Source organism: Peromyscus maniculatus, chromosome 18 (assembly GCF_049852395.1).
Source record: "Peromyscus maniculatus bairdii isolate BWxNUB_F1_BW_parent chromosome 18, HU_Pman_BW_mat_3.1, whole genome shotgun sequence".
Lineage (NCBI taxonomy): Eukaryota > Metazoa > Chordata > Mammalia > Rodentia > Cricetidae > Peromyscus > Peromyscus maniculatus.
Genome location: NC_134869.1, coordinates 4,580,766 through 4,591,053, shown reverse-complemented (window position 1 = coordinate 4,591,053; position 10,288 = coordinate 4,580,766). Strand labels below are relative to the sequence as shown.

The 10,288-nt window shown below is 40.3% G+C and overlaps 1 protein-coding gene across 27 annotated transcripts in view; it reads right to left on the bottom strand.

The window, feature by feature from the left end:
* LOC143269220 (uncharacterized) overlaps nt 1-10,288 on the bottom strand; it is a 304,878-nt gene that overhangs the window by 108,790 nt on the left and 185,800 nt on the right. For all 27 annotated transcript variants that reach the window (XR_013045631.1, XR_013045652.1, XR_013045633.1 and 24 more), the window contains one exon: nt 7,502-7,684. The gene's annotated coding sequence lies outside the window, so the exon portion shown is untranslated. The remainder of the gene's footprint in view (nt 1-7,501; nt 7,685-10,288) is intronic.

Below are 10,288 nucleotides of genomic sequence, written 5' to 3'. Positions count from 1 at the left end.
TACATAAGAAAAGAACTAGACATATTGTATCTTTGAGGTCATATATGTAGCTACCAGTAAAATGTGGTACACTGTACACACATGTTCACAAAATCATCCTTTAGTCGAAATTAAGGGAAACAAAAATATATTGCTCCAGGCCTCTCAGGAAAAAAATGTTCATTAAAATTGTATAAAAGAAATCAGGAAATGAAAAGGAATATGCCTCTGGTTTTCTTGAAATATATCATGACTGATAACAGATCAGTAGAGATAATTTCCTGCAAGACATGTTGGGATATTTTGTGGTGTTTTCTTTATACTTAGGGGTGTTTTACTACCACATACATGCAATTCCCACAGAGGCCAGGTGAGGGCAGAGTCCACGTGGAATTTAAGTTAAAGAGGTTTTTTAGCTGTCCTGTGGGTCTTCTGAGACAGCAATAAATGCTCTTAATGGATGAGCCATCTCCCCAGTCCCTGCATTGACTCTTGTCCTCCCAGCCATGTGTGCTTTATTATGTGGATTGGATCACTCCCAACCAAAGACTGAAGTTTACTGAAAACTGTAGGGACAGGCATACTAATTGTCTTAGACTGCCACACATCCATTCAGGGCTCTCATAGGTTCAGGATCCTGCCCAAGTCTCACTGACTGTAAGAATGGAACAGATTTGGTAGATCTCTTCTAGGTTGACAACACCTATTAAGCCTGTCTGATGAAATGCAGAATTGAGAAGACCCTCCTGGGGGCGGAGGTAGGATGAGGAATCCCTCTTGATGGTCCAGAAAAGCAATGATGGGAGGGAACCTCATGAATAGAGGGAGTGGATAGAGTTTGCGTCAGGGCCACATGTCTCTGGTGCAGAGTGATTCTGGGCAAAACTAAAAAAGGAGAGAAGTGGTTGAAGCTGCTCTTTTACTACAGCAGATCACGATTATATCGAGAAAATTCTTCAAGATGACTGATTTACTCTTGTGAAGCTACTCTGGGATAGATCTGACTTCTGAGACTAGAGTGAGGGACAGATTTAATGTGTAAAGGAAGTAATTCCGTATGCCTCCAAGCTAGAACTATCATAATCAAGAGCAAAAAGTACCTACTGTCTACTGATCTTAATGTGTGCAGGTGTGTGTGTGTGTGTGTGTGTGTGTGTGTGTGTGTGTGTGTGTGTGTGTGTGTGTTGCCATGTCTTGGCCCACATAAGCTAAGACATCTGGTTTTTCATTCCTCACTTAAGCTCGAATCTCTCTATCTCATATAATTACTCATTTAATTAGATTAGTGTGTGTTCCATTGGAGAAATTTCAGACTTGTGTTATTTTACTTTCTTGCCCAGTGATTCTGTACAATTCATAACTGACATAATGCTGCTGTGAGGACCAAACTACTCTAAAAGTTTTATCCCTGTCTGGTGTATTGGTCAGGGTTCTATGGGGTAACAACTTATAGAATGCATTTCTATATATACAAAAGCCTATTTTTAGAATGACTTAGAGGCTGTGGTCCAGCTAATTGAACCTTGGCTGGCTATGATGGCAAAGTCCAAGAATCCAGTAGTTGCTCAGTCCACAATGCTTGATATCTCAGCCCATCAGTAGTATAGTCTGGAATCCCAAAGAAGTTGGCTCCAATGCCAGTGAAGGAATGGACTTGCTAGCAAGGTGAGATCAAGCAGCTAAAGAGCAAAAGCTCCCTTCCTCCATTTCTGATTATGGGCTTCCAGCACAAGGCCTGGCTAAGGTTACAGATGAGGTTTTGGCTCAAAACATCTGAGTTAAAGTTGTTACTTTCCTCATTAACATCCAGATTAATGTCTTCCAACCTCAAAGAGCAGGATTCTGTGTGGATCTTCTGTCTTCAAATTAAGCAAATATACTCACAGGTGTGCCCCTCCATATTGAGGTCTTAGTTAATCCAGATGTAATAAAATTGACAACTAAAAATAGCTATCACAACTTCACTCCATGTCAATTTGGCACACAATTATATCATGATTAATTTCTAAATATAAAACAATAACCAGGTCCTAATAATGCCTAAACATAATATAATTATTCCAAGTACAAAGCAAACACATTACGTATTAGACCAGCTCAAAATTATGCCTAGCATTATTTAACTATCCCTGTACAACTACAAACACAATAAAAAGTTAGAATAAGTGGTAATGTCACTTGAGGGACATTTTTTAGTATCCCAAATTTAAATATGATAAACATCAATATTCTCCCTTCTTTTAGAATGAATGATTTTATTTATTTATTTTTGTTTTTACATCCTAACCAAAATTTCACCTCCATCCTCTCTTCTCAACCCTCCACCCACCTCCACTCTTCCTGATCCACATCCATTCCTCCTTCTCTTTCTTCTCTTCAGAAATGTGCAGGCCTCCTATGGATATCTGCCTGCCATGTCATATCAAGTTGTGGTAGGACTAGGCATGACTTCTTCTATTAAGGCTGGATATAGCAATTCAGAAGGAGGATGGGTCCCAAAAGCAGTCAATAGAGACAAGCCCTGCTCCCACTGTTAGGAGTCTCACAAGAAGACCAAGTTATACAACTGAAAAATATCTGCAGAGTGCCTAGGTCAGTCCCATGATGCTCCCTGGTTGGTGGTTCAGGCTCTGAGTCACTATGAACCTATGTTATTTAGTTCTGTGGCATGCTTGTGGGGCTCCTGACCCCACTAGCTCCTACAAAAATTTATTTTTTTATTCACTAATTTAAATGCACTGGTGTTTTGGTTTCATGTATGTCTGTGTGAGGGTGTCAAATCCTCTGGAACTGGAGTTACAAACAGTTGTGAGCTGCATTGATTTTTTTCATTATTTTAAAAATTATTTCATATGAATAGTGTATGGAAATCTGATCAGAATTTAAAATAACATGTATCTATTTACTTATTTACAATAAGGGAAACACTTATATACATACATATGATAGAGAGAGAATGAACACACAACACACACCATGCCATTTTGACATTCTGTTCATATGGAGGTCAATGAACAAATTAGGAGGAGTAAGCTCTTTCCTTCCACCCAACTAGGCATCTCAGTGGCCCTTCCCTGGTACTTTTCATGATCAACTTGTGGCTTTCTGCCTTAGAGGATTTTTTTGTGGTTCTGAAACTTAGAGAATATTTTAATATTAATGGGCATTGGGAAAATTTGTGCAGAATTTTGTTTCAAATGAATGATACTCTTAATAAAAGCTCATGCTACGGGTAAGAATTCTTGATGGGAAGAGAGTTGCTGTGTGTCTAGCTTGAAGAAACTGCTGATTCAGAGTAATTCATGGGAAAAGGCAAAAGTGACATTACTCTGCCATGCAGGTAAGGGAGTTCACTGGAAATAACCAGTGAAAAATCACCAAGGAAGGTTCCAGGGTGAGTCATTGAAATGCCATGATCATTCCTGGCATTTTGCCTTTGAGAGTCTGCCCTATGTGCCCCATGCACTTCTCAGGTCTAAGGCTATTAGTCATTAGTGCTGTGCAGGCTCCTGTGGACAGTTCAGGTTTCAGCATTTAACCAGTTACAGCAATCATCACATATTTCTCCCAATATAACATTCTTACAAGGATCAAAATTTCTAAGATACTTCAGAACTTAAATAGCCTTTGTGGTTGCTGCATGTTTTAGAATACTAATGTCTCAAAGACTTAGTGAAAAACATTCCACTTAAATGGAGTACCTTGTACATTTCAATCTCTAGATACATTTAAAACAAGAATCACTGAAAAGTTGATGCAAAATGACATGCACAGAATGTGATATACTGAGATGCATCTTTAAATTTATATATATGTTACACTTCAGTATCAAATATGAGCACAGTCATTAATTATACCCAGACTTTTTCTTTATTTCATACTTGTTGGCATTCAGAATATGCTATATCAAAACATGGGGCTTGGCATAGGAAGTTCTTTGAGTGGATGAATGAATGTGAGGAAGGACTCATATCTTCCCCTGAAACTGCTCATACAACCTAGAAAGGTCTTCCTGACAATTTCCTGAAGCTGGTCAGAAGCACCACATGTCTCTCCATGGAGGAAAGGTGCAGCATCACATCTGAAGACTGATGAAGGCACACAGAGAGGACATGACCCAAAAGCCCTCACTATTTGCCATTCATCTGATTGACTCCTATTGCTTTCATTTTGACACACGTTTCATTACATTCCACTTTCCATCAACTCTAGAATAAACTCTCTGGTCTACTACATGCTCTAAGAGGCACAGTGCTGGCCCTGAGACATTGTGCACATTGTGGCCCTGAGTCCACGGCTCAATGTCATGCCACATGGGTGAAATGACTGGGCTCACCAGGAGTTGAGTATCAGGAAAGGCCTCCAAGGTGAGAAGGGTACGGGTATTGGGAAACATGGGAGATACATAAAGGCATCATTCTGTGGTATGGAAGGAACTCTGGTGAACATGAAGGCTGTTTGCCACTCCAAGGATCAGAACCATAAAAAAATCTACAGTAAGGGCCGATAATTCTGGGGCCATGGGCACCTCTGTCCCTACACATTGGAGAATTTGGGGACGGAAGCCTAATATGAGACCAGATGAGTGTTTGGAAGACTCCCTTTCTTTGGTAGCCTTGTTCATGTCTCTAGCTGCCTGCAGGGTCAGTAATTCCTCTTGAGATGATCTCCACAGCAGGACTGATGCCCTTTCACCATCTCCATGTTCTCCATGGGTCATTCTGACCTGTGCCTGGGATGTTACCCCACACTAAACTAAGGAGTGTTCTGGGGCTGCTGGGTGTCACTTGGGACAGTTTTTGGCAGGAGTTTGTGAAGCTTGTGGTGACTGCCATTTGAATGAGGCATGGGGACTCTTGGGGATGGATTAATTCTGTTTGCTTGCTCTTCCTGTTGAGACTTTAGGCACAAGTGAGATGTTGGTGTCAAAGGATTTGCTCTTGTCTTTCACACTTGGAAGCCTGACTAGAGGTGGCATAGACCAGAGAATGAGACCTGTTCAAAGACAGTGCTTTGCTTACTCAATGGCTGGGCATCAGTACTATGTGCTTTTATATTTAATTAATTTGATAATGATTAAGTGAAGTCAAAATGTTGCTATTAATGTACATTTAAAGTACCTGACTCTTTCAATTGTAAATTAGAATATTTACTTAATATTATGTGAAAATATGCACATTTAAAGATTACTTCTTAAGCACAGGATATTCTATGTAATGAACATTCTGGATGAAAGCAATCTTGAAGAAATTATCACATGTCTAAGCAATTTTTGGTTTTTTTTTTCTACCTTAGGAAGACTTGTGCTGTGAAAGTTTGCACTAGGTAAGTGAATATGCTTTTCTTTTGGTAATCTCTGTTTTGTTGTGGAGTCCCTAACAAGGAACTAAGATGGGTAGAAACAAATGATAAGACTCTCCTCTTTTTAAAAGAAGTACTCTCCTCTCAAAAACATCTTCTATTAGCCCCACCATAATGTGTTTTATTATGCCTTCTCAGTATATCTTGGAGGTTTGTTAATTTGAAAGTAAGAAGCCCCCATAATCTCATAGGGATTGGCACTATTAGGGGGTGTGGCTTTGTTGGAGGGAGTGTGGCCTTGTTGGAGGATTATGTTACAGTGCGGGAGGGTTGAGATCTCTTATGCTCATGCCATGTCTAGTGTCTCAGAGCACATTTGCTGCCTGTGGATCAAGATGTAGCTTCATCTCCACATTTTTCTCCTTCTCCAGCACCATGTCTGCCTGCATGCCTCCTTGTTCTGCCATGATCATAATGAACTAAACCTCTGAAACTGTAAGCCACCTGATTAAATGTTTTCCTTTGTAATTGTTGCTATGGTCATGGTGTCCCTTCACAGCAATGAAACCCTAACTAAGACAGTAGGTATCCAACATAATCACAGAAAACAATGGACTCAGGAAAGAATTCTACTTCTGGACGACCCTTTGAGCATGGACTTTGGTATAAACCAGCTCTGATGCAAAATACCTTGTAAGGGTTTGTACATTTAGGTGTATTTGTTACAAATGCTTTTAGACCTGTATCATCTTTATAGACACCACCGTAGAGCAAGCCAAGGACAATCATTTCCCCATGCTACGTAGAAATCTGGGACAGCCATGTGTCAGGCAGTGGGTAAGAGCTGATCTGTTGTTCTACACTGAGTAGCAGCATGCAATCAGAAATACCTTTCTCTTGTGCTCTGCCTTTTTGCCTCCTATTACTTCAGACATGACCTTTCACCCATTGAACTAGAACTTTCCCAACACATGCAGTCAGCTCACCCAAGCCATCTCCTTCCCATGCTACTCACCCTAGTTACCTCTGTGTCTTCAAAGCCTAGTGTAATAAATGTTTCCTAAGTCTACACAGAAACATAAACTAGTCCATGCAGGAATTAACAACTCAACTTCTAGGTAACTAAAAGATGTTTTATATAGAGACAGTGGTGGCCACTATCATCATGGAGAATGATACCTCAGGATTTATATATATATTGAAGACTGCATTATTCAGGGGAGAAAAAATTTAAAATTTAAAAAATAAGTATTGAAATGATATACAGTTATAGAAAAAAGCGTTGATGGATGTTTTGATATTCATTTCTAGATACTGAAAGCAAAGATTATTTCTCATGTTTCTTTTTTTTGAAAGTTACATTTTACATATTTTCTGGTAAGGCAAAACAGTGTCTCTGTTGTGAATTAAAAAGTTATGCCTTTCAAACAAACATAACAGGTACTCAGAGTTGAAGGTAGAAAAGAGCTAACACAGCAAGGTGGCCACTCAGAAAGTTCTGCTGCCTCCTTGGCTGGTGTCTGGGAGTTGAGATTTCAGTTTATCTTTATATTTATATGCACATGTATATGCAATTAGATATGGTTGTACATATTATGTATACCATATAGATACTTATAAAAATATGCACATAACTATACCCATAGTTCTGTATCCAACATGCATACCATACACATGTGTACCAATACCACAAGGATTGTTTGTTTCTTTTTATTTTTGTCATGCCAAATTATTGTACATCTAATTAATTTAATGAATATTTCTATGTGTCTGCATATGGGTGTGTGTGGGTGCATGTGGGTGTGCATGCAAAGTTGTAGACAAATACATGTTTCTAAATGTATGAATGTGGGCACATATATCTGAGTCTAGTGTGTGAAAAATCATGTGTGTATTGTGGCACAACACTGATGGTGCCCTGATCCTTTATGATGGGCTAGTGGCACTATTACTTTTAGGTGGGGCATGCTTGATCATGCTGCATTCTGTGCATGGAATTTCCATGCTTCTAGAATACTGATGTTGTCTAAGATGTTGCTAACAATGTGTACATGTTTCAGGATCTTTCTTAGATGGATATCTACAATCTATGTCACATGTTAAGCCCTTCAGATAACATTTGACACCAAGCATATGTAAGTTTTCTGATTCTCTTTCCTCTTCTACTGCACTTTCAGATTATAGTAAATCATCACCATCAAGTAAAACTAAAAACACTTACTGGCTATCCAGAACTTGGTGAAGACCAGGAAATTGTGGGTTCCCAGGATACAATGATGTCGACTGGAAGACTTCCAGGTGGGGCATTCCTACTGTAACTGTTACCACAGGCATCCAGGCTGAGACAGCAAAGAGGCATCTCTGCTGGGCAACCGTGTAAGTTCTCTTCTTCCGGATTCACCTGCTCCAGACAGGAAAAGCATTTCAAGCTCTGTGATTAGATAGCTGGTTTTATTGAGGCCACCCTCCCTAAATCCTTTTTGGCTTTGAGGATAGCATAATGCTTACATAACTGCATCTAGAGATAACAGGAAGAGATTTTCTTTTATAACTGAGATTTTATTGGTTGAGGACCAGTAGAAAAACATGTTAATTCAATTTTGTTTTCTTTCTTTTTGCATGCCACAATTCTTAAGTGTAGGTTTCCATCCTCATAAGATAGAGGAATGGAACACTGTGATGCTTTGACTAATTCTTCAGATCTCTAAGATGTTTCCTTCCCACTACCCTTAAATGTCATATTAGGGCAAGAAAAAAGCATCCATGGTAATAAATAAATAAATAAATAAATAAATAAATAAATAAATAAATAAATGAATAAATAAAAGGGAAACCCAACATTAAGGAGACTGAGTTAGAAGTATTGCAGAAAATCTGAGACCAGCCTTGAGAGATAAACTGTCAGGGAAGGAGAGAGGCATGAAGGCAAAGGACAATGGGAGATTGGGAAGGGGTTTTCTCAAAGTGAGATATGTCCATTGTTTTCTACTACTAATCTCCACTAGCATTTGTTAGAAAGGGTGACAACAGCTGAGGCAGAGTCAGCACCTGTCCCAGGACTCCACTTTCCAAAATGGGACAGGATGAACTGCTGTTACACTGCTACCCAGTGAGTGACAGCCTCAGAAGTCATCAACTACCATAAGGAGAGGAGGTAGGGACAGCCTCATGGCTTTCTGCTTTCTGGTCAATCCCATTTCAAGTCGTGTTTAATGTTGGTGAAGGGACAGCCTGGAGGGCAAATTTCAAACAGCTCTGTTCCCCAAGCCCCAGGTACTGCAAATGGCACAATACCAGCCTCATGATCAGAGAATCTTGATGATAGAATGAGCATCAGAAATGATAGACCAGTATTTGAACTGTGTACATACGGCCTGAGTCTGCCCCATCCCCATTGACCTTCCTCTTCTCAGCAGTGAACTCCTGTAGTAGGAGAGGATGATTGGATAGAAAGCTGTCCCCAAGCAATGACGATAGCAGTAGCCTTCGGGCACCTTCCCTAATTAACAGTCCAAAAACATATGCATAGCTTGACCACCTTTGTGCTCCCCTGAGCAGAGTGAGGCCTGGCCTCTGTGACACTCCATAAGGAATCATTGTCATGGTTACATGTGTGCCCTTAATAGGTTGGCAGCTCACTCTATTAAAGTGGCCTGTGATTCACAACTATAATAATGTGAGCAGGAATCAATTTCTGGTAAGTCAGTGCAGACATTCTTTGTGGGAAGACCTGATCGAACATCATTGAGTGGACACGACAAGGAGCTTTCTTGAAAGGGATCACTAAGGCATGGTTCATTGTTCCAGGGGTTTTCAAGGCAGAAAAGAAATGACATTTTGAGAAGTGTTTCCATAGCAAGGACCAAAGGAGCACCCTCATAGTGCATGCCATGAATGACATACAGTAGGGGACACCATGCCCACACTGCATAAGAGGCCCCATGAAGATCTGCACAACCCTCATGTGCCTAACAAGGAAGCCTCTAAATCAATGGAGGACCATCCTCTGCTGTTATATTAACTGCCTGTGATATGCCTTCATGGGAGTAGATCACAGAAGGAAGGAAATGCAGCAGGGACCTTGTTGGGACTCTAGTTTGTTATCTTTACTGAGAAGCAGCAATTTTCCACATGAGCTCAGGGTGCCTCTTTACCATGACCACAGTCACCAATGCAGCAGCAAGGACTCTCCCAAGCACCACTGTCTCCCCCCTACTTCACCTTTCTGTTTGTGTAATATGTAGTTTATTTCATCTGGAGTCTGTGCTGTGTGTGTTGGTGTCTGTGCCAACTTCCCTTGGAAAGTGCCAATGTTCCTCAGAATATACATGAGATATAAGAGAAGGGCTATAGATACAGTCCTCTACCAATATCCACATGTTATTTTTTTTCAGAAAGGCTGAGCATAATCCAAGGCTAATTACAAATTACAAAGTAGCTTCAGGCAAACCTGGACTCAAATGTATCCACTGCTTCAATCCTAAAGAGAAACGGGTACTAGAGAGTTCCAGAATATCAATGTAAGCAGGCTTAATTCTAACACAAAAACTGCCTGGATATCACCATACCCTGAAAATAGCCCAGGCTAACATGGTCCCTGAAAAAGCCCATGCTTAGTACCTAAAGTGAAAGTAGACGAGGATTAACCATTAAACCAAGATTTCAAGACAAAAGTATTCCAAGGCCTAAGGATGAACCTGATGAAGACCAGGAATAAAGCCTAAATTAGCAATGGCTTTCCCTTATCCAGAAAAGCCAGAGACCAACCCTAAGAATAAAATTGCCAAACCCTGACCTAAAAGAGCCCTGCACCAAAACCTGAAGCTGAATAAGCTTGACCCAGAGGAAAAACAGAGGTATCCCTGGGCCAGTCCATTAAATGGAAGAGCCACGGCCAAAGGAGAAGGAAAAGTAACAAAATATAATGCAACAAAAAGAAAAGAAAAGAATGGCCATGCCTAACCAGGATCCTGAATGGGGCTGGCCCCAACCAAAAGGGAAATTAGTA